The 25,112-nt window shown below is 41.4% G+C and overlaps 1 long non-coding RNA gene across 1 annotated transcript; it reads left to right on the plus strand.

Annotated features, from left to right (window-relative positions):
* The first annotated feature begins 3,083 nt into the window (after nt 1-3,083).
* LOC133243085 (uncharacterized) lies at nt 3,084-24,405 on the plus strand. The gene is made up of 2 exons (XR_009734971.1): nt 3,084-11,515; nt 21,850-24,405. It is a non-coding gene; the product is annotated as an uncharacterized LOC133243085 (long non-coding RNA).
* The last annotated feature ends 707 nt before the right edge of the window (nt 24,406-25,112 follow it).

Genomic DNA, 25,112 nt, shown 5'->3' on the forward strand with positions numbered 1-25,112 from the left:
TAAGGTATGTCAACGCTCAACAATTCCTTTCCTACTTTGACTCACAAATCCACTCAGTGGGATTCTTCATTGGCCCTGGGCTCATAGGTCTGCAGGAACCTCCACATTGAGGGGGTTGAGGTTACCACTGGTTGACGTGGTGAGTTTCAGATTCCGCACACTGGACACAAATTTCACAAGGTACATCTCGAGCAGGGTTAATGTATGGAACATGCAGTCTTCTTCAGAGGAAGACTTTTCCTTTTTCCTTCTGAGAGAGATGAATGAACGGCCCTAACAGGCAGCAGGAGTCTGCACTTACTCTTGCCACTCTCTTTCACCAACTTTACTGTCACGTACAGTAAAGAAAAGTCAGAACAACGAGAGCTCAAGCCAGTCATGGGCATGCTCTTGTAGATTCTGCCAAATTAAAAAGTGCCCTCCACAGAGCATCTTCCCCTGGATTTCTTCCACTTTCTCTTTCAGAGAAGTAAACATTAATGTGTAGACACAGGTAACACTCATGGAAATGCACAGGAATGATTTGAGGGACCACATGGTGAGCTGAGAGGAAATGGATCCTGGTGTGCTGGTCTGCCCTGGCACCTGGAGACTGAGGACCAGCCTGGGCTGGGCCCTTGGTGATGTCAGAGAGGGCCCTGCCCCAGCCAGAACCCATGAGGCCATTGTGATGATTTCAGGGTGGAGGATAAGGAGGCTTGCAGGGGTCAACTGGTACTAGGGCTTAAAGGAAGATGGCAACATTTCCAGCGGGTAGTTGCAAAGGAGGTGGGGGATGACAGAATGGCACCTCCTTGCCAGTGTATTCTTTCTGAACTTGGTGTTCTACCGGGAGGATAGGTCCATCTTTCATTTTTCTTTTTCCATTTGTTAAATCCAGACAATGGGTGAGCAGAGCAGACCCATGGGCATGTGCCCCTGTGGAGCAGAGGGCCAAGTGTGAAAGAAGGATAGTAAAGGAGAGGCCACAAACTAGGAGCCACTGATGCGTTTTGTGTGTCCTTCACTGTTCCCTAAAAATGACTATGCTCAGTTGTTAAGTCGTGAGTGACTCATTGAGACCACATGGACTGTAGTCCTTCAGGCTCCTCTGTCCCTGGGATTTCCCAGGCAAGAATACTGGAGTGGGTTGCCATTTTCTTCTCCAGGCATAGAGGATGTTCGAGGGCAGTGAAACTTTTCTGTATGATGTTATGGTAAATAGATGACACTGCATATTTGTCAAAACCCTTAGAGTCTTACAGCACATAAAGTGAATCAATGTATGCATATTAAATTTTTTTTGACATCAAGAATGGAATGCAAAATTTGACTAAACAATCTAGTTATATTATTGCAAATATTTACAACTACCTCAATCAGATTCCTTGATTTAAGTAACTTTGGAAATGAATGGAGTTTGCAAGGCTGAAAGCAAAAGATAAAAGCACTGTAATCTAGTTGATAGTGTTCTTTCTCGTAGGGGTACAGGTTAACAATCTTGATACAGTTACACATGTATATGTAAATTAAACTGTTAAATAGATGGCAAATGTGTATAAATACATGTATTTCTTTGTTCTGTGAGCTGAAAGAGTCTAAGAGAAATGATACTCCCCAAATCTAAAGAAACAATGATGTAGAAATAAGCACAGATTTTGGTTCCCGATACTTTTTCCAAGGAAAGGAACCAGGCTTCTAGGAGAAATTGCTGATTATAGGGCTCAGAGAAGAAACATAGAAGAGCAGTCTGGGGGATCTTATCATATCAAAACAGAAGTGAAAAAAAAAAAAAAGCCCCACAGTTAGGGGGTTATGTCAAAGAAGACAGGAATGAGCTTCCAGTGGCAAAAACTAGAACAGAATGAGCAATGCAATACATTAAGTAAGTCATCCTTTGGGATTATACCCCAAAGTATAAAGCAACTATTCAAAAAGCAATTTGGTGAGGTCTATCAAGACAGACATCCATGATAGGGGGTCATAATACCATAGTGGGCCAGATGAGATGGTAGGGGTGAAGAGGAATCCATGCAGACAAAGTATCCTAGTATGGGGCGTCAGAACTCAAATCGGGTGAAATGATAAGATCCACAAGAACAGGGAAGGGAGGTGTGTAGTATGATATGTGAGAACTTGAACAGGGATAAAACGATATCCATCCCAGGAAGTATCATGGGCAGTCAGTGCCTAAGTGGGATTAAGAGGCCTTCACAGAGCAGAGAAACCTCCCACAAGAGTCAGTTTAGTCCAGAGGATATCAAATAGGAAGCTGGCCAGGCATACAGAGTAAAAGCCTAAGTCCGGAGAAGTGGAAATTCACATGGAGGAGGCAGATTTGTGTAGAAAGTCAGAGGCCAAGCAAGAGGAGGAGGGCATCCATGCATGGAAGTGGGCAGCCCTGTGTTAGAGGCAGTTAGAGGCTGAGTGGAACAAGGGGAGTATCTGAACATGGGGGTATCCTATTGCAGGGTATCAAAGCCCAAGCAGGGTAAGGGGGGTATGTTTATAAAATGGTTGCCTGGAGTGTGTGTCAGAGTCTGAATATGTTGAGAAAGGTACATGGGTTGGGGACAATCCAGAATTTTATGATATCAGAGCCAGAATTATGCAGGGAGAATATTCACACAAAGGCATGCACACACACATGTACACTTCCCAGACTCTGTCCAATGAGAGGAACTGGGAAATAATGAGTACATACAAGTCTCATATATTGGATTCTAAATTCCTTTTTCCACTAAAACTTTTTGGTATTTCTGGGAGAAATTGTTAATTCCATGGCAAATTCAGGGAAAGTACAAGATGAGCCTGGAATACCTTGTACCAAAAGCATCAAATTGTTCAAAGAATGATGGGAAGATGTCAAAAGGACAGAGAGCCTGGCTTAAGGAGATTCCCACTGTCCAAGGCTGGAACAATATGGACATCACTATAAATAATGATAGTGACAAGTCATGACTCCCATAGTAAAATAGGAGGCTATTAATCAAATAGATTTAATTAAATTAATGAATCTAAATTTTGGTGAAGAATAATATATATATATATATATATATATATATATATATATATATATATATATACTTTAAAACACAAAAGAATGTTTTAATTACAACATAGGGGAGAGTAATTTGACAGTGGAGGAACTTGACAGCAACCACTTTAATCAAGTGATTCAAGTGAATGTCATCAATATTGGGACACACTGAAATCATGAACCACTTGATAAAATGAGATGATATGAACACAGTATCACTTCCATCATTTTCCTGTCAAAGATGCAAAACATGATATTCTTCATGGGCAAACACTGGATGGAGCAAAGTTGAGAATTCTACAAAATAACTGGCTTCTATTTTGGCATTCGAGTAATACTGCCTCACAGAATGAGCTGGGAAATGTTCCTTTCAACTTCTATGGATACATCTAGAATGCATGTGTGGAGAATTGGCATGCCTTTTGCTTTATGTATTTGGTAGAATTCAGCAGTGAGTCTATCTGGGTCTAGGTATAATAGGGGGACTTTCATGAGGTGGGTTGGGCAAGAAGTTTAAAAATGAATAATTCTATCTCTTTGCTATTCAGATTTTCAGTTTCTTCTTAAGTCAATTTCAGTCAATTGTGTATTTCTAGAAATTTGTCCATTTCATCTAAAATTTCTAATTAGTGCCATGGTATTCCCTTACAATTATGTTTATTCCTCTAAAGTTGGTAGTAATTTTTCCTTTTCTATTGTTAATTTTAGTGATTTGAGTCTTCTTCTTCCCTTGAACAATATCACGAAAATTGTGTTAACTTACTGACCTTTCTAAACAATGAAATTTTCATTTGTTGAGTACCTCTGTGGTTTTTCTATTCTCTATTTCTTTTATTATGCTGCAATATTTATTGTTTAATATGGCTGCCTATTTGAGTTTGGTTTGCTACATCCCCTACCTTATGTATAATGTGTTTTTGCTTTCACTCTTCTCAAAGTGAAAAAGCAAGAGAGTTCCAGTAGAATATCTACTTCTCATTTATTGATTCTGCCAAAGTCTCTGATTGTGTGGACCACAACAAACTGGAACATTCTTAACGAGATGGGAATACCAGACCACCTGACCTGTCTCTTGAGAAATCTGTATGCAGGTCAGGAAGAAACAGTTAGAACTGGACATGGAACAACAGACTGTTTCTAAATAGGGAAAGGAGTGAGTCAAGGCTGTTATTGTGACCCTGTTTATTTAACTTATATGCAGAGTACATCAAGAGAAATCCTGGGCTGGATGAAGCACAAGCTCGAATCAAGATTTCCAGGAGAAATGTCGATAACCTCAGATATGCAGATGACACCACCCTTATGGCAGAATGTGCAGAAGAACTAAAGAGCCTCTTGATGAAAGTGAAAGAGGAGAGTGAAAAAGTTGACTTCAAACTCAACATTCAGGAAACTAAGTTCATGGAATCTCGTCCCATCACTTCATAGCAAATAGATGGGGAAACAGTGGAAACAGTGACAGACTTTATTTTCCTGGACTCCAAAATCACTGCAGACGGTGACTGCAGCCATGAAATGAAAAGACACTTGTTTCTTGGAAGAAAAGTTATGACCAACATAGACAGCATATTAAAAAGCAGAGACATTAGTTTGCCAACAAAGGTCCATCTAGTTAAGGCTATGGTTTTACCAGTAGTCATGTATGGAAGTGAATGTTGGACTATAGAGAAAGCTGAGCACAAGGAGAACTAACCAGTTCATCCTAAAGGAAATCAGTCCCAAATATTCATTGGAAGGACTAATTGTGAAGCTGAAACTTCAATGCTTTGGCCACCTGATATGAAGTACTGATTCATTTAAAAAGACCCTGATGCTGGGAAAGATTGAAGGCAAGAGGAAAAGGGGATGACAGAAGATGAGATGGTTGTATGGCATCACCAACTCAATGGACGTGAGTTTGAGTAAACTCCTGGGGTTGGCAATGGACAGGGAGGCCTGTCATGATGCACTCCATAGGTTCGCAAAGTGTTGGGCATGACTGAGCAACTAACACTTACTTACATTACTCTGTTTTTGTTTTTGTTTTTTTTTACTATTTCCTTTTTGATACAATAAAATCCACCCAACTACTCTTCTATATTTCCTCTCTGAGCCCTACAATCAGTAATTTCTCCAAGAAGCCTGGCTCCTTTTATTGGAAAAGAGTATTGGGAACCAAGATGTGTACTTATTTCTACATCATTGTTTCTTTTGGATTTTGAGAGTTTCATTTCTCTTAGACCCTTTCAGCTAACAAGACAAATAAATATATGTATGTATACTCATGTGCCATCTATTTAACTGTTCAATTCAATTATGCATGTGTAAGATTACTCCTTGGAAGGAAGGTTATGACAAACCTAGATAGCATATTCAAAAGCAGAGACATTACTTTGCCAACAAAGGTCCGTCTAGTCAAGACTGTGGTTTTTCCTGTGGTCATGTATGGATGTGAGAGTTGGACTGTGAAGAAGGCTGAGCACCAAAGAATTGATGCCTTTGAACTGTGGTGTTGAAGAAGACTCTTAAGGGTCCCTTGGACTGCAAGGAGATCCATCCAGTCCATTCTGAAGGAGATCAGCCCTGGGATTTTTTTGGAAGGAATAATGCTAAATCTGAAACTGCAGTACTTTGGCCACCTCATGTGAAGAGTTGACTCATTGGAAAAGACTCTGATGCTGGGAGGGATTGGGGGCAGGAGGAGAAGGGGACGACAGAGGATTAGATGGCTGGATGGCATCCCTGACTCGCTGGATGTGAGTCTGAGTGAACTCCGGGAGTTGGTGATGGACAGGGAGGCCTGGCGTGCTGCAATTCATGGGGTTGCAAAGAGTCAGACACAACTGAGCGACTGAACTGAAGATTATCACGATGGTTAACATGTAACCCAAGAGAAAAAATACTATCAACTAGATTACAGTGCTTTTATCTTTGTTTCAATCTTGCAAACTACATTCATTTCCAAAATTACTTACGTCAGGGGATCTTAGTAAGGTGGCTTCATAGATTTGTAATATAATTAGATTGGTTAAATTCTGCATTCCATTCTTGATGTCAAAATGTGTTCTTTTTTAAATATGCATACACTGACACTTTTTGTGTTGTAAGGGTCTATTGGTTTTAACAAATATATAGTGCCATGTATTTACCATAACATCATACTGGATAGTTCCACTGCTCTTAAACATTCTCTATGCATGGAGAGGAAATAGCAACCTACTCCAGTATTCTTGCCTGGGAAATCCCAGGGACAGTGGAGCCTGGTGGGCTACAGTGCTTGGGGTCTTATAGAGCCTGACACAAGTTAGTGACTGAGCACAGTCATTTTTAGGAACCATATTGGCCACAGAAAACACATCAGTGGCTCCTAGTTTGTGGCCTCTTGTTTAATAACTTTCTTTCACACTAGGCTCTCTGTTCCATAGAGGCACATGCCCATGTGTCTGCTCTGCTCAACATGTCTGGATTTAACAAATTGAAAAATAAAAAAGATGTACCCACCCTCCCAGTAGAGGACCAGGTTCAGAAAGAATACAGTGGCAAGGAGATGGCATTCTGTCACCCCCACCCCCAACTCTTTTGCAACTGCTGCTGCTGCTACTGCTAAGTTGCTTCAGTCGTGTCCGACTCTGTGCAACCCCATAGATGGCAGCCCACCAGGCCCCGCCATCCCTGGGATTTTCCAGGCAAGAGTACTGAAGTGGGGTGCCATTGCCTTCTCTTTTGCAACTATCCACTGGAAATATCGCCATCTTTTTTAAGCCCTACTACCAGTTGACCCTGGCAAGCCTCCTTATCCTCCACCCTGAATTCATCGCAATGGCCACATGGGTTCTGGCTGGGGCAGGGCCCTCTATGATATTAGCTAGGACCCAGCCCTGGCTGGTCCTCAGTCTCTAGGTGCCTGGGCAGTCCAGCACACCAGGAGCCATTTCCTCTCAGCTCACTATGTGGTCCCTCAAATCGTTCCTGTGCTTTTCCATGGCTGTTACCTGTGTCTATGTCTTAATGTTTACTTCTCTGAGAGACAAAGCTGTAGAAATCCAGTGGAAGATGCTCTGTGGAGGGCACATTTTAATTTAGCAGAATCTACAAGAGTATGCATGAGACTGGCTTGAGATCACGTTGCTCTGGCTTTTCTTCATTGTGCTGATGTACGTGACAGTGAAGTTGGCAGGAGAGAGTGGAGAGAGTAAAATTTAGACTCCTGCTGCCCGTCAGGGCTGTTCATTCGGCTGTCTCATTAAAAAAAAAAAAAAAGGAAAAGTCTTCCTTTGAAGAAGACTACATGTTCCATACCTTAACCTTACTCGAGATGTACCTTGTGAAATTTGTGTCCAGTGTACGAAATCTGAAACTCATCATGTCAACCGGTGGTAACCACAAACCCCTCAATGTCGAGGTTCCTGCAGACTTAGGAGCTCTGGGGCAATGAAGAATCCAACTGAGTAGATTTATGAGTCAAAGTAGGAGAGGAATTGTTGAGTGTTGACATACCTTATGCAAACTAATAAAATAACATTCATTTAGGTTTCATCCATTTATTTTTGCAATTTGATAGCTCATTTCATTTTATTCTTGAATAATATTCTGTTATGTTGATCTTTGCTTATCCAGTCATCTATTAAAGGACACTTTGGTGTGTGTGTCTGTCAGAGAAAGAGAGTGATAGTATGAATTAAGCTGTTATAGAGTTCATGTGCATGTTTTTGTGTGGGCAGTAGCTATCAAATCTTTTTCTGAACTATCTAGGAGCATAATTTTTAAATCATGTGGTATGACAACATTTAGCCCTGTAAGATATTGCTTCCAAATTGCATTCCCACTAACAATGAGTGAGAGTTCCTGTTGTCCCTCATCTTTGCTGGTAAACGGTTTTTCAGATTTTTTACTTGACCATTCCAATAAGCCTGTAGTTTGTATCTCATGTTCTAATTTCACCAGTCTACTCTAAAACGTTATCTTATTTCTATATTTCCATTGTGTTTTATTACTATCAATTCTTCAGGCGTTTCATCTTTAATCTGAGGTTTAAGAAGACTTCTGCTCAGCAAAACTTCTACCTCTGTTTAAGCCATCAGTGATTACTTTCCTTAATTAGTCCTCTAATAATTTTTTCATGAAAGACTCATAAGTTGAAATCATGTATATTAGAAACAAAAGTAGTTTTAACTGAACAACACTGAGCATATTTTCTTTTCCTGAGTATTGCTTTGTCCACTATTGTTCAGTGCTTCCACACAAAACTTTAAGTTCAGCATGAACTTCTCACCTTTTTCTTTGGTTTGCTTTGATTCTCTTCTATTCTTGCTAGATGTTTACCAAATCTGTTTTCATACCAGTTGCAGCTTTGCATTTATCATGAAGTTTCATTACAAGCATATGTGTATTTTATATGAATCTTCATTTTATTATGTGTGTTCTGCATATTGTTTTGAAAAACTATATGCTCGTTATTCCAGTTTTCAACAGTCTGTGCCTCTTCTCCATTGAGATTCAAATGAATCCATTTATATAATGTTTGAAACAGAGAGCAATCATAAAATATGTTGGTATGGTTATTGAAGAAAATATATTTCAAAAAGAACAGTATCTAAACTGTTTGCTACTTGAGAGCAAAGTTTATTTTCTCTCAGTGTATTTTGTAATTATGAAAGTCCAAATGTTCTTGTATATATTCTATAAACAGAGAAGATAAATTAGCAAACACCTCAATAGAACATAGATTTACAGAAAATCTAATGTTCCATTTTAACTAGCTCAATGTAGATCTTGTTATAGTTCAGTTATCCACAGTCTTGTTTTTGTGTCAGCAGAGAATGTGTTAGTTCTCTTTGGGGGGGGAGATATTTTAATCAACATTTTTATATGCTTTGGATTTTCAAGAGAAGCAAAATCTTAAGATACTTGTTTTCAAGTGTCTAGTGAATACTCTGCCTGATGAACACTTTTCTATTTAATAAGTTATCATTAGTAAAATGTACATTCTTTTTACTTCCACCACCGATTTAAAGTTGGATTGGCATCACCGACTCAATGGACATAAATTTCAGCAGGCTCTGTGAGATCAAGGACAGGAAAGCCTGGCATTCATGGGTCACAAAAAATACATTGATCACAAAAAAGTAGACACGACTGAGTGACTGAAATGATCCTATTAAGTACAGTCATTACAAAGTTTTCAAAATAATATGTAGTCCTCAAATAAGACCAGATGACAACATTTGTCACAGTAGTTTTTTCCTAAATTCACCTGGTAATTTGTTGTAGCCATCAGTGTTTGGTAATTTGTTTTCTATGGAAGAATGATAAATTGCACATAATTTAATGACTGAATGTGGTTTTGGAATGAGGCATTCTCTTAGACAGTTACCCTCTACAGAAATGAGTCTTTAGGGGCTAGTGTTAATGAATATCCATGTACCCAATATAGTTAGGCCAAGCAATATCAGAACATTGGAGTGTAAAGCAGAGAGTTTTATTGCAGGGCCATGATCCTGAACTCCCCAAGAGTTTTAAGCAAAACACACTTCTGGGAGAGGTGAGGGAGTGGTGTGATTAACTGTTGCAAATGTCTCCCTGTCAGATCCTCTGCTGCTGAAATAAGGTCACAGTGAGGTAACAGTGTTCATGTAAGCCTCTGGTGAAACAACTATTACTACCTATGCTGAAAGAAAAGCTTCCAAGCTTGGCTTTCATACTCCAAGGTCCTGTTTAGGAGGAGGGGGACCCTGGGCAGGCTGGTTATCCTGACTGGGAGCATTCATCCAGCACCCAGTCTTGATCCTCCCACCAGTGGCCAGTCCTAGCTGAAGAGGCAGCTCTCAGTCTCTGGGCCCTCCTCTTTAAAGGTCTCCATACCTTGCCCAACCATCTTCAATGAAGGAGCCAGGTGTCCACCATGCAGCTGGCCCTCAGTCTTCTCAGTCTACCCAGTGGGTGGGGGCTGGGTCCTATAGAATGACTCAGGCAGAAGCCACAACCATTCGGTCATGGAAGTGGGGATGGGAGAGCTCGGCTATTGCTCTGAACCTAGGGCCAGGCCAGTGAATGGCTCTAGCAAGCAGCTCTGGGCCACTGCAAGACACAGCCTTTGGCCTGTCCCCAGGGGTTCTGACTTGCTCCCCAACCCAAGGCCAGAGGACCTGGAGGGCCCTGGGCAAAGCCTGCAATATATCTTTAACTAAACTCTTCTAAGAGGCTGACTCTGGTGGAGCTGGATTTTGAACTTCACTAATGGACCTGAGCTCAATGTGCAGCTCCTTATTCCTCCTGCCCTCTTACAGTATCTTCTCTTCTGCGATTATTCAATGTATGACTAAAGTTGGTACCTTGGACCATCATGGTCCATTTCCACTAGCCCTCAACAACCACATTCAACTCTCTGTTTCTATTACTCAGGTATTTTAACTAACAGTATCATGTGATGATAATGTTTTTGTCTTCCTCTAACTGAATATTTTACTTAGTGTAATGTCCCTAAAGACATATACATTGCAAATGGGGGAACCATTTATTTATTCACTGCTGGAGGTATAATGGCAACCCACTCCAGTACTCTTGCCTGGAGAATCTCATGGACAGAGAAACCTTGTAAGCTACAGTCCATGGGGTCGCAAGGTGTCAGATATGACTGAGCGACTTCACTTCACTTTTGACTTTGGAGGTATAGTTGCATTGTAATATTTTTAAATCAATTTTTATTTGAGTGTAGTTATTTTATACTGTTGTAGTAGTTTGTGCTGTACATCAGTGTGAATCAATTATATGCTTACATAGATTCCTTCAAGTTGGATTGTCTTTCCATTTGTGTCACCACAGGGCTTTTTAAAATTTTGTTAGTAATTTAAATTGATTTCTTTATTTTAACTGGAGTATGATTACTATACAACATAGTGATGGTTTCTGCCATACATCAAACTTAGTGAGCCATAGGTACACATGTGTCCAACACATCCTTAAGCCCACCCTTCATCCCTCCTCACCCTTTTCCTCTGGATTCTTCCAGATCACTAGCTTTGGATGCCCTGCTTCATGCATATGTGCACCTGAAGGATGATTTCCCTGTATTAAAAAATTACTTTTCTTCTACTTCACATATTAAAATATGGGTGCAAAGTTTTCCTTCTTCAGAAAGGAGGCAGTGTAGGAAGGAGAGGCACTGGAGGAGGGAGAGGTGTTGGGGATCAGGAAGTGTTCCAGCTGCTGGTGGCAGACAACATTTAGGAGGTAGAAGTGGTGGCGGAGGAGGAGCAGAAGAAGGTGTCGGCAAAAGAGCAGGAGGAGCAGCTGGAGGAGCAGGGCCAGGAACATCCAAGGACAGGAGCCTCGAGTGACCAGCCCCAACTGGAAGCACTGGCGGCATTGGTGGCCCTGCAGGTGGAGCTGAGCTCTGCCAATGAGAAAGACCCCAAAGCCTATCTTCGGGTCCAGAAGAAGGACCATCAGAAGAGAAAGCATCCCTTGAATCAGAGAAGTGCCATCATCCAGGGCATCCCTGGCACCTGGGGAAAAGCCGTATCCTTACTGCTGCTTCTTCTAGGTCAGATGCTCAGAGGAGGAGAAGGAACAGGAGCAGGAGGAGGGGTGGGGGTGAGGGCACCAGCCAGCTGAGGGGGGTCGAGGGAATTGGGGGGCAAGGGAATTGGGGACAGGGGGAGTTGTGATCTCCACAGGCACAGTGCCAGCAGAGCCTGGCAGTCTCTCTACCTGTATGTGTCTAAGCCAATGACTATGGGAGGCTCATTTTGGCTCACATCTGCATAGATGCTACACACTTTGGCAGGAATGTATGTCATCAGTGACCAGAGACAGTGTGCCAGATGACTCCAGTACAACCATTTCAGGAAGCATTTAATAGGAGGCTTCCTGCACGCTCTTTTGGATCTGTCAGGAATCCTCTGTGCCTTATTAATTCCTGAATATTCAGGAGTTAATAGTAGAAGCAATCCTCTCCCATGGCTAAGGAATGCAAGCATTTCCTTTGATAGTTTTTCAATACGGTGATAAGTACTCTCTTCCTTCTTATGAACCATACGGTAAAAGTGATTGTTTACAACACTCTCTCTCTTTAATATGGATCACCTATGTTTTGTAAGTCTTAAATTTTAATCTTTATCTTTGCTGAGAATAACTACCTTGTAAGACAGGATATATGTCCACATCATGTTGATTAAAACACCTTTGCTCTATCAGAGCTTTAGTCCCCATGTCTTCTCTCTCCTTCTCTTTCTTTCTCTCTCTCAGGCTAATTCATTCGAGTGCAGAGGCCCTCTGGGTTCACTTTCCTGCCAGGGCTTCTAAGACCCTCTCGAGAAGGCACTCTGCACCTTCACCCCATCGGGAGGGCGCTTGAGGCCTTTGTGAACAGATCAAGCCCCGTGTCAGGGATTTTATTGGTTTTCTGCATAAACTAAGGAATATCAGCCTCTTTCACTCTCCTTTACTTTCTTATCATTGACTCTGGACCACCAGGTTCTGGTCCATTAAAGGACCTCAACAAGTGGCACCCAGAACAGGAGCGTGGTACACATGGCAGGTACAGATGGAGTGACCCCGAGGGCCTATTGAGGCCAGTAAGTACTAAAATATGGGTCAAACGGCTGGAAAGCCCCATCACTTTTCTACTTTACTTCATCACTTATTTAAAGTTCAGGGATTTTCAGTTTTGCCTCAGTGAATACAGGCTTGCCTTCAGACAGTAGTTGAATGTAACCCTTGGTTCCCTGATGAAGATAGTTTTGATTTAGAAATTTGGCACTGGGCTAAAGAGAATGTTGAATGTGCCGCCAGACAGGGAAAAAAAAAAATATCCCGATAGATTTCTGGCCCCTATGGGCTCTTATTGAAGTCGTGATTTTGCAATTACAAGGTAATTCTAGCCCTCCTAATATTAGGCAACAGGCAGAACACTTATTACATGAATATGAATTAGATGACAAAACCTTAGGAAAGGCCCAGTTAGAACGACATAAAATATTTCAGAATTTTCTCACAAGCCCTGCCCTGGTTGCTATAAGTGCTCCTCCCCTGCCAGTGGGCACAAATCCCAAAGTCTCTCCCTTGCTAGAACCTAATGATTCTGGCAACGACTCCTTTAAGACACCTTTTGACATTAAAGCCGATAACACCTTTCGGAATAACAATAATCTCCCTACTCACTCTCCTTCACGACAGAGGCTCTCTGAATGGCTGGCTTTGAAAACAATTCTCTGAAGCTGATGGTTTCTCTGCCTTTCCAGTTTTTAGAAATCCTGACAATCAAGGGCACATAATACCTCATTATGAGAGTATTAACATTTTTCACATGCGACACATTAAAAAAAAAAAAAAAGCTATAGCTATGTATGGCCCACATTCACCTTTTACTAAAGCACTTCTAAATTCTGTAACATCTTCTATTGGAGGTTTTATTCCCCATGATTGGCGAACTTTAATAAAAGCCCTTCTTAAACCAGGAGAATAACTTCAATGGATATTGTGGTTTCATGATATAGCCAGAGAACATGCTAACAGAAATGCTCCAGCTGCTGCTCCCCAAAATCAAATAACTTTTGAAATGCTAACTGGCACAGGACAATTTGATGCTCAGATCAGATCAGATCAGTCGCTCAGTCCTGTCTGACTCTTTGCGACCCCATGAATCGCAGCACGCCAGGCCTCCCTGTCCATCACCAACTCCCGGAGATCACTCAGACTAATGTCCGTCGAGTCAGTGATGCCATCCAGCCATTTCATCCTCTGTCGTCCCCTGCTCCTCTTGCCCCCAGTCCCTCCCAGCATCAGGGTCTTTTCCAATGAGTCAACTCTTCACATGAGGTGGCCAAAGTACTGGAGCTTCAGCTTTAGTATCATTCCTTCCAAAGAAATCCTAGGGCTGATCTCCTTCAGAATGGACTGGTTGGATCTCCTTGCAGTCCAAGGGACTCTCAAGAGTCTTCTCCAGCACCACAGTTCAAAACCATCAATTCTTCGGTGCTCAGCCTTCTTCCCAGTCCAACTCTCACATCCATACATGACCACAGGAAAAACCATAGCCTTGACTAGACGAACCTTTGTTGGCAAAGTAATGTCTCTGCTCTTGAATATGCTATCTAGGTTGGTCATAACTTTCCTTCCAAGGAGTAAGTGTCTTTTAATTTCATGGCTGCAGTCACCATCTGTAGTGATTTTGGAGTCGAGAAAAATAAAGTCTGACACTGTTTCCACTGTTTCCCCATCTATTTCCCATGAAGTGATTGGACCAGATGCCATGATCTTCGTTTTCTGAATGTTGAGCTTTAAGCCAACTTTTTCACTCTCTGCTTTCACTTTCATCAAGAGGTTTTTAGTTCCCCTTCACTTTCTGCCATAAGGGTAGTGTCATCTGCATATCTGAAGTTATTGATATTTCTCCTGGCAATCTTGATTCCAGCTTGTGTTTCTTCCAGTCCAGCATTTCTCATGATGTACTCTGCATATAAGTTAAATAAACAGGGTGACAATATACAGCCTTGACAAACTCTTTTTCCTATTTGGAACCAGTCTGTTGTCCCATGTCCAGTTTTAACTACTGCTTCCTGACCTGCATACAAATTTCTCAAGAGGCAGATCAGGTGGTCTGGTATTCCCATCTCTTTCAGAATTTCCACAGTTTATTGTGATACACATAGTCAAAGGCTTTGGCATAGTCAATAAAGCAGAAATAGACGTTTTTCTGGAACTCTCTTGCTTTTTCCATACAGAAGCTCAAATACAGTGCCCTCCCTTGTTACATGAACAATTAAAAACAATAGCCCTTTAAGCTTGGGATCAAATTACTCCTCAAGGGGCACCTACAGGTAGCTATACTAAAATATTACAGGGTCCCAATGAAACATATGCTGATTTTTTTAGCTAGATTACAAAACTGCTATTTCCCATACTGTAATTGGAGAAGAAGCCAAAAGGCAACTAGAGAAATAACTTTCTTATGAAAATGCAAATCAGAAATGTCAAAAATCTATAGCTTCAATTCATTACACAGGGACTATTGTTGATTATTTGAAGGCTTGTCACAATCTAGGGTCAGAAACTCAAAAGATGAAAATCCTAGCTGAAACAATGGTTGCTGCTTTAAGAAAGGGAAATGATGGATGCTTTACATGTGGAGATAAGAACAATTTAAAAAGGGAATGCTCTAAGAAAGTTTATAAAAAACCTCCAAAAATCTGCCCTCACTGCCATAGAGGAATGCATTGGGCCAAAGATTGTAAGCCTAAAGTTGAAACTGAAGGGAGACCAATTCCAGGAAACTCCAAGCAGGGGACCCCACAGGTTCCCTTCAACAAAAACCAGTAGCAAATCCCATCTTTTCCCTCAAACCCTCAACATCCAGCAGTGCTGTCGTCGATATACCGGCCTTAAATTACTTTCTCCTTTACCCCCAGGCAGTCCCCTCTAGAATACCTACTGGACTTTTTGGACCTCTGACCCCACAAACCTGTGGTCTTTTACTTGGCCAATCTAGTTTGACTTCTAAAGGAATTACTGTTCACCCTGGAGTAATTGATTCTGATTATAAAGGAGAAATTCAAATTATGATGTCATCTCAGATTTTATGGCAATTCAAAAAAGGGGATAAAATAGCTCAATTATTCCTTTTACCTTATATTTCTATTAATTCCTCTAATGATGTACAGATGGGCAGATTTGGCAGTACAGATCAAAAACAGTCGTTTTGGACATCATTAGTATCTAAATTTGCCTGACCGACTATAAATATCAAAATTAATGGTAAAAGATTTTCTGGTCTCCTCGACACTGGATCTGATATTACTATTATTTCCAAACATTTATGGCCCAAATCCTGACCTGTACAAAAAATTTCTTGCCAAATTGCATGGCTTTCTCAAACCAAAGTACAAGAGATTAATCAGAGTACTCAAATGTATCCATGTGAGGGACCAGAAGGCCAACTTGCAACATTAAAACATTATGTGATAGATGCACCCCTTAATCTAATAGGAAGGGACTTACATATGCAATGGCAAACTCAGATATACATTCCACATTTTTTCCTAAGGGCCACTTCTCATTTAACAAACAATACAATTATTAAAATAACTTGGAAGGATGACGAGCCTATTTGGACAGAGCAGTGACTCCTCACGAAAGAGAAATTACAGGCAGCTAAGGAACAAAGGTCCGTCTAGACAAGGCTATGGTTTTTCCAGTGTTCATGTATGGATGTGAGAGTTGGACTGTGAAGAAAGCTGAGTGCTGAAGAATTGATGCTTTTGAACTGTTGTGTTGGAGAAGACTCTTGAGAGACCCTTGGACTGCAAGGACATCCAACAAGTCCATTTGAAGGGAGATCAGCCCTGGGTGTTCTTTGGAAGGAATGATGCTAAAGCTGAAACTCCAGTACTTTGGCCACCTCATGCGAAGAGTTAACTCGTTGGAAAAGACTGATGCTGGGAGGGATTGGGGGCAGGAGGAGAAGGGGATGACAGAGGATGAAATGGCTGGATGGCATCACTGACTCGATGGACGTGTGTTTGAGTGAACTCCGGGAGTTTGTGATGGACAGGGAGTCTTGGCGTGCTGCGATTCATGGAGTCGCAAAGAGTCAGACATGACTGAGCTACTGAACTGAACTGAACTGAAGGAACTTATAGATATACAACTAGAATTAAAGCATATTGAGGAATCTTATTCTCCTTGGAACTCTCCTATTTTTGTTATAAAAAAGAAATTTAACAAATGGCGTCTCCTAACGGCCGAGGGGAGCTACCCCATGTCCAAGGCCAGGGGTGATGGCCAAGAGTGCCAGGCTGTGACAGTTTAGGAGCGGCGCAGAGGAGCTATCACACTCCCGAGATCAGGGGCAGCGGCCAAGAAGAGCAACCCCGCGTCCAAGGAGCAGTGGATGCACAGGCGCAGGAGGGCCAAGAGGAGCTACTCTACATTCAAGGTCAGGAGGGGTGGTAGTGAGGAGATATGCCTCATCCAAGGTAAAAAGCAGCAGCTGCACTTTGCTGGAGGAGCTGTGAAGAGATACCCCACATCCAGGGAAGAGAAACTCAAGTAAGACAGTAGGTGTTGCAAGAGGGCATCAGAAGGCAGACACACTGAAACCATAATCACAGAAAACTAGTCAATCTAATCACACTAGGACCACAGCCTTGTCTAACTCAGTGAAACAAATCCATGCCCTGTGGGGCCACCCAAGATGGGCAGGCATGGTGGAGACGTCTGACAGAATGTGGTCCACTGGAAAAGGGAATGGCAAACCACTTCAGCATTCTTTCCTTGAGAACCCCATGAACAGTATGAAAAGGCAAAATGATAAGATACTGAAAAAGTGACTCCCCAGGTCGGTAGGTGCCCAATATGCTACTGGTGATCAGTGGAAAAATAACTCCAAAAAGAATGAAGGGATACAATACCCAGTTGCAGATGTGACTGGTGATAGAACCATGGTCCGATGCTGTAAAGAGCAATATTGCATAGGAACCTGGAATGTTAGATCCATGAATCAAGCAAATCGGGAGTGGTCAAACAGGAGATGGCAAGATTGAATGTCGACATTCTAGGAATCAGTGAACTAAAATGGACTTGAATGGGTGAATTTAACTCAGATGACCATTATATCTACTACTATGGGCAGGAATCCCTTAGAAGAAATGGAGTAGCCATCATGGTCAAGAAAAGAGTCCGAAATGCAGTTCTTGGATGCAATCTCAAAAATTTCAGAAGGCTCTCTGCTCATTTTCAAGGCAAACCATTTAATATCACAGTAATCCAAGTCTATGCCCCAACCAGTACCACTGAAAAGGCTGAGGTTGAACGGTTCTGTGAAGACCTACAAGACCTTTTAGAACTAACACCCAAAAAAGATGTCCTTTTCATTATAGGGGACTGGAATGCAAAAGTAGGAAGTGAAGAAACACCTGGAGTAACAGGCAAATTTGCCCTTGGAGTACGGAATGAAGCAGGACAAAGGCTAATAGAGTTTTGCCAAGAGAACGCCCTGATCATATGAAACACCCTCTTCCAACAACACAAGAGAAGACTCTACACATGGACATCACCAGATGGTCAACACTGAAAACAGACTGCTTATATGCTTTGCAGCCAAAGATGTAGAAGCTGTATACAGTCAGCAAAAAAAGACCATGAGTTGACTGTGGCTCAGATAATAAACTCCTTATTTCCAAATTCAGACTTAAATCGAAAAAAGTAAGGAAAACCACTAGACCATTCAGGTATGACCTAAATCAAATTCCTTATGATTATACAGTGGAAGTGAGAAATAGATTTAAGGGCCTAGATCTGATAGATAGAGTGCCTGATGAACTATGGACGGAGGATCGTGACATTGTACAGGAGACAGGGAACAAGACAATCCCTATGGAAAAGAAATTCAAAAAAGCAAAATGGCAGTCTGCAGAGCCCTTACAAATAGCTGTGAAAAGAAGAGAAGAGAAAAGCAAAGGAGAAAAGGAAAGATATAAGCATCTGAATGCAGAGGTCCAAAGAATAGCAAGAAGAGATAAGAAAGCCTTCCTCAGCGATCAATGCAAAGAAATAGAGGAAAACAACAGAATGGGAAAGACTAGAGATCTCTTCAAGAAAATTAGAGATACCAAGGGGACATTTCATGCAAAGATGTGCTCGATAAAGGACAGAAATGGTATGGACCTAACAGAGGCAGAAGATATTAAGAAGAGGTGGCAAGAATACACAAAAGAACTGTACAAAGAAGATCTTCATGACCCAGATAATCACGATGGTATGATCACTCACCTAGAGCCAGACATCCTGGAATGTGAAGTCAAGTGGGCCTTAGAAATCATCACTATGAACAAAGCTAGTGGAGGTGATGGAATTCCAGTTGTGCTATTTCAAATCCTGAAAGATGATGCTGTGAAAGTGCTGTACTCAACATGCCAGCAAATTTGGAAAACTCAGCAGTGGCCACAGGACTGGAAAAGGTCAGTTTTCATTCCAATCCCAAAGAAAGGCAATGCCAAAGAATGCTCAAAATATGGCACAGTTGCACTCATCTCACACCCTAGTCGGAGAAGGCAATGGCACCCCACTCTGGTACTTTTTCCTAGAAAATTCCATGGATGGAAGAGCCTGGTAGTCTGCAGTCCATGGGGCCGCTAGAGTCGGACACGACTGAGCAACTTCACTTTGACTTTTCACTTTCATGCACTGGAGAAGGATATGGCAACCCACTCAAGTGTTCTTGCCTGGAGAATCCCAGTGACGGGGAAGCCTGGTGGGCTGCTGTCTATGGGACTGCACAGAGTCGGACATGACTGAAGCGTCTTAGCAGCAGCAGCAGCACACGCTAGTAAAGTAATGCTCAAAATTATCCAAGCCAGGCTTCAGCAATACGTGAACTGTGAACTTCCAGATGTTCAAGCTGGTTTTAGAAAAGGCAGAGGAACCAGAGATCAAATTGCCAACATCTGCTGGATCATGGAAAAAGCAAGAGAGTTCCAGAAAAACATCTATTTCTGCTTTATTGACTATGCCAAAGCCTTGGACTGTGTGGATCACAATAAACTGGAAAATTCTGAAAGAGATGGGAATACTAGACCACCTGACCTGCGTCTTGAGAAACCTATATGCAGGTCAGGAAGCAACAGTTAGAAATGGACATGGAACAGCAAACTGGTTCCAAACAGGAAAGGAGTACGTCAAGGCTGTATGTTGTCACCTTGCTTATTGAACTTATAGGCAGAATACATCATGAGAAATGCTGAGCTTGAAGAAGCACAAGCTAGAATAAAAATTGTCGGGAGAAATATCAATAACCTCATATATGCAGATGACACCACCCTTATGGGAGAAAGTGAAGAGGAACTAAAAACCTCTTGATGTAAGTGAAAGCGGAGAGTGAAAAAGTTGGCTTAAAGCTCAACATTCAGAAAACGAAGATCACGGCATCTGGTCCCATCACTTCATGGGAAATAGATGGGGAAACAGTGTCAGACTTTATTTTTCTGGGCTCCAAAGTCACTGCAAATGGTGATTGCAACCATGAAATTAAAAGACACTTACTCCTTGGAAAGAAATTATGACCAATCTAGATAGCATACTCAAAAGCAGAGACATTAGTCTGCCAACAAAGGTCCATCTAGTCAAGGCTATGGTTTGTCCAGTGGTCATGTATGGATGTGAGAGTTGGACTGTGAAGAAAGCTGAGTGCTGAACAATTGATGGTTTTGAACTGTGGTATTAGGGAAGACTCCTGAGAGTCTCTTGCACTGCAAGGAGTTCCAACCAGTCCATTTAAAGGAGATCAGTCCTGGGTGTTCTTTGGAAGGAATGATACTAAAGCTGAAACTCCAGTACTTTGGCCACCTCATGCAAAGAATTGACTCATTGGAAAAGACTCTGATACTGGGAGCGATTGGGGGCAGGAGGAAAAGGGGACGACAGAGGATGAGAAGGCTGGATGGCATCACCGACTCAATGGTCATGAGTCTGAGTGATCTCCGGGAGTTGGTGATGGACAGGAAGGCCTGGCGTGCTGCAATTCATGGTGTCGCAAAGAATCGGACACAACTGCGCTACTGAACTGACTGACTGAACTGAACATACCTTAGAAAAGTTAATGCATATATGAAACCTATGGTTGCATTAGAACCAGGAATCCCATCATCTACTATTCCTCAAAATTGGCATATTATTATTATTGATTTACAAGTTTGCTTTTTTAATATACTTTTACACCCTTTAGACCAAGAGAGATTCACTTTTTCTCTCCCTTATCCTAATCATATTGGACCTCATAAACGGTACCAATGGACTGCACTGCCACAAGGGATGATGAATTCTCCCACCATGTGTCTGTACTATGTAGCCAAAGCCCTTGAGTCTGTGAGAAAGCAATTTCCTAACTTTCTTGTTATTCACTATATGGATGATATATTGTTTTCAGCTCCATCTATCTTAGAAACTCAACACATGTTTGATATAGCTCAACTATGCTTTCAAAAACTCTGGGTTAATCATTGCCCCTGAAAAAACTCAAACCTCTACCTTACCATTACTTGGGATTTGTTGTTAAGAGACAACATATTACTCCCCAGCTAACTCAGATCTGTACTGATAAATTATCAACCTTAAATGATTTTCAAAATCTCTTAGGTGATATTAACTGGATTAGACCTTCTTTAGGCATTGCTAATTATCAACTGAATAACCTATTTAATACTTTAAAAGGAGAGCCTGATTTAAATAGCCCTCGTTCACTTTCTCAAGAGATATGAGAAGAACTCTATTTGGTGCAAAATAAATTACAAAAACAATTTTTTACTCACATCAAACTAGATTTACCTCTAGAATTGTTTATATTCCCCTCTCTTCATTCTCCCACAGAACTTCTTGCCCAACAAGAACACCCAGTAGAATGGATCCATACCTGTTTTAGGTGAATAAAGTCACTTACACCCTACCTTGATTTAATTGTTCTAATCATTATCAATGGAAGAAATAGGACTAAAACTCTAATTGGCTCCGATCCTCATAAAATTATAATGCCTATCAATCTCAATTTGAGAATGCATTACAAATTTCTCCAGATTTCCAAATAGCTTTCTGGAATATTTTGGAGAAATTTCATTTCATTATCCTTTTGGTAAGCTGTGGAATTTCTTCAAAAATACTGAATTCATTATTTCTCGCATTATCAGCTCACAGCCTATACCACAGGGTGAGGTTTTTTATATAGATGGGAATAAAAACGCCAAAGCTTCATTCTGGTCTCTTAAGGAATATAAAGTCTTTTATACTAAATTTCATTCTGCTCAACAAATGAATTATATGCTCTTATTCAAGTTATTTGCCTGCATCCTTAACCCATGGCTCAGAAGGTGAAGCGTCTGTCTGCAATGCAGAAGACCTGCATTCGATCCCTGGGTCAGGAAGATCCCCAGGCAAAGGAAATGGCAACCCAGTCCAGTACTATTGCCTGGAAAATCCCATGGATGGAGGAGCCTGGTAGGCTACAGTCTATGGAGTCACAAAAAGTCGGACACGACTGAGTGACTTCACTTTCACTTTACCCCATTAATATAGTCTTTGACTCTATTCTGTTTTTGTATTAAAAAAAATATAGAAACCTCCATCATAAACTCCAATCAACCTATTATTCAACAACTCTTTTTCAAACTACAATCTGTTGTTAGAAACCGCGATTCTCCCATTTATGGTACACATATTCGAGCACATTCTTGTCATCCTGGCCCAATGACTTATGGTAATGAGCAAGCTGATAAACTGGTTTCCTTTGCTAGTCCAGAGGAACAGCATGCTCTGTTGCATAACAATGCTGGCTCCCTTCACCAGCTATGGAAAATCCCATACCACCAGGCTAAAGAAATTATTAGTAATTGTTTACTTGTATACACCTACATCTTTGACCCATTACACAAGGTATTAATCCTCGCTGTTTGCAACCCAATGAACTATGGAAAATGGATGTAACTCATTCCTGAACTCTCTCCATCTTCTTTCTTGCATGTCTGTATCCACACTAATTATTCTTTTATTTGGGCCACACCTCTTCACCGTGAGGCTACACAAAATGTTAAAACTCACTTATTAGCTTGTTTTGTTGTAATGGGAATTCCTAGTTCTATAAAAACAAACAATGGCCCTGCCTGTTAGGAAGCATTTAACAGTAGGCTTCCTGTGTGCTGTTTTGGATCTGTCAAGAATTCTCTGTTCCTTATTAATTCCTGAAGCCTCTTCTGGGGCTGAGGAATCCAAGCATTTCCTTTGTTAGTTTTTCAATATGGTGATGAATACCCTCTTCCTTTTTATGAACCATATTGTAAAGTGATTACTTACAACTCTCTCTCTCTTTAATGTGGATCACCTATGTTTTGTAAGTCTGGAAATTTAATCTTTATCTTTGCTTAGAATAACTACCTTGTAAGACAGTATATATGCCCACACCATGTTGATTAAAACACCTTTGCTCCATCAGAGCTTTGGTCCCCATGTCTTCTCTCTCACTCTCTTTCGTTCTCTCTCTCAGGCTAATTCCTTGGGGCGCAGAGGCCCTCTGGGTTCACTTTCCTGACCAGACTTCTAAGACCCTCTTGAGAAGGCACTCTGTGCCTTCACCCGATCGAGAGGGTGCCTGAGGCCTCCACAAACAGAACAAGCCCCTTGTTTGGGACTTTATTGGCTTTCTGTGTAAACCAAGGAATATCAGCCTCTTTCTCTCTCCTTTACTTTCTTATTGGTCGACTCTGGACCACCAGATTCTGGTCCATTAAAGGACTTCAACACCTGCCTATATTTCTGGACACTGTAAACAGTTTTTTGCAATATTTTTCTATTAAACATATTACAGGTATTCCTTATAATCCACGGACACTAGGCATAGTCAAATGAGCACATCACAAACTAAAGTTGCAAATAAAACAATTTAAAAAGGGGGAATACAACACTACTGTCTTCCTTATCTAAAGTGGACTTTACTAGATTCCAACATAAGATATTTTCTAAACCTATCAGTTGAATTCAATTCAGTCACTCAGTTGTGTCCGACTCTTTGTGACCCCATGAATCACAGGCAGCAGGCCTCCCTGTCTATCACCAACTCCCAGAGTTCACTCAAACTCATGTCCATTGAGTCAGTGATGCCATCCAGCCATCTCATTTTCTGTCATCCCCTTCTCCTCCTGCCCCCAATCTCTCCCAGCATCAGGGTCTTTTCCAATGAGTCAACTCTTCGCATCAGGTGGCCAAAGTATTGGAGTTTCAGCTTTAGCATCAGTCCTTCCAATGAACACCCAGGACTGATCTCCTTCAGAATGGACTGGTTGGATCTCCTTGCAGTCCAAGGGACTCTAAGGGTCTTCTCCAACACCACACTTCAAAAGCATCAATTCTTCGGCACTCAGCCTTCTTCATAGTCCAACTCTCACATCCATACACGACCACTGGAAAAACCATAGCCTTGACTAGACAGACCTTTGTTGGCAAAGTAATGTCTCTGCTTTTCAATATGCTATCTAAGTTGGTCATAACTTTCCTTCCAAGAAGTAAACGTCTTTTAATTTCATGGCTGCAATCACCATCTGCAGTGATTTTGGAACCCCAAAAAATAAAGTCTGACACTGTTTCCACTGTTTCCCCATCTATTTGCCATGAAGTGATGGGACCAGATGCCATAACCTTAGTTTTTTGAATGTTGAGCTTTGAGCCAACTTTTTCACTCTTCTCTTTCACTTTCATCAAGAGGCTTTTTAGTTCCTCTTCACTTTCTGCCCTAAGGATGGTGTCATCTGCATATCTGAGATTGTTGATATTTATCTGGAAATCTTGAATCCAGCTTGTGCTTCTTCCAGCCCAGTGTGTCTCATGATGTACTCTGCATATAACTATTGTTAATAAAACTTTATTTGTTTTAATTTTTTTAAACTTACCACAGGGAGATATCTTAACAAGAGCAGAAAGGCATTTCAAAGAAATGAAAGACACTTTTCTTCCTCTGCCCATTTGGTACCAAGACAGGTTAACAAAACAATGGAAATCTGGGAAACTAATCTTACAGGGAAGGGGGTATGCTTTTATTTCCCCAGATGGATCCAACGAACTCACATGGCTTCCTCTTAGGAAGATTCCACCCAAGGGGGCCCCTGGTCTTCAAAATGGAGATGAGACAACAAGGACTCTAAGAGGAAGAAATTCCAGTATGGGCCATGGCAGCTCTAAAAATCTCCAGGAAGAATCGCCCTTGGCGGCATCACCCTTATGATCTCCCCACTTGGGGACAAATAAAAACCCTTACTAATCGAGCAGAAAATTTGTTCTCTCAACAGCAATTGCCTTGGAGTCCTGAGTACATTCTCCTGGCAATGCTCAGTCTCTTGACCTGTACTTCCCCCCACTTGAGCTAATACCCAACCCCCCTCTATTGCAGGTCGTAGAATGGACAAAAAAAAGACCAATCATATCAAACAATGACTCCACCCATATGATGCCTCCCTGGAATGTGAAAGGGCCCTTCACACCCTGGGGAGGAGGAAAAACTAATTAACATTTCTTTAGGTTATGAAGTCCTTCCCTTGTGCATGCGCTCAGCAGAATTGAGCATAAACATCAGCCATCAAATGGG

Source organism: Bos javanicus, chromosome X, assembly GCF_032452875.1.
Source record: "Bos javanicus breed banteng chromosome X, ARS-OSU_banteng_1.0, whole genome shotgun sequence".
In the NCBI taxonomy this organism is placed as follows: domain Eukaryota; kingdom Metazoa; phylum Chordata; class Mammalia; order Artiodactyla; family Bovidae; genus Bos; species Bos javanicus.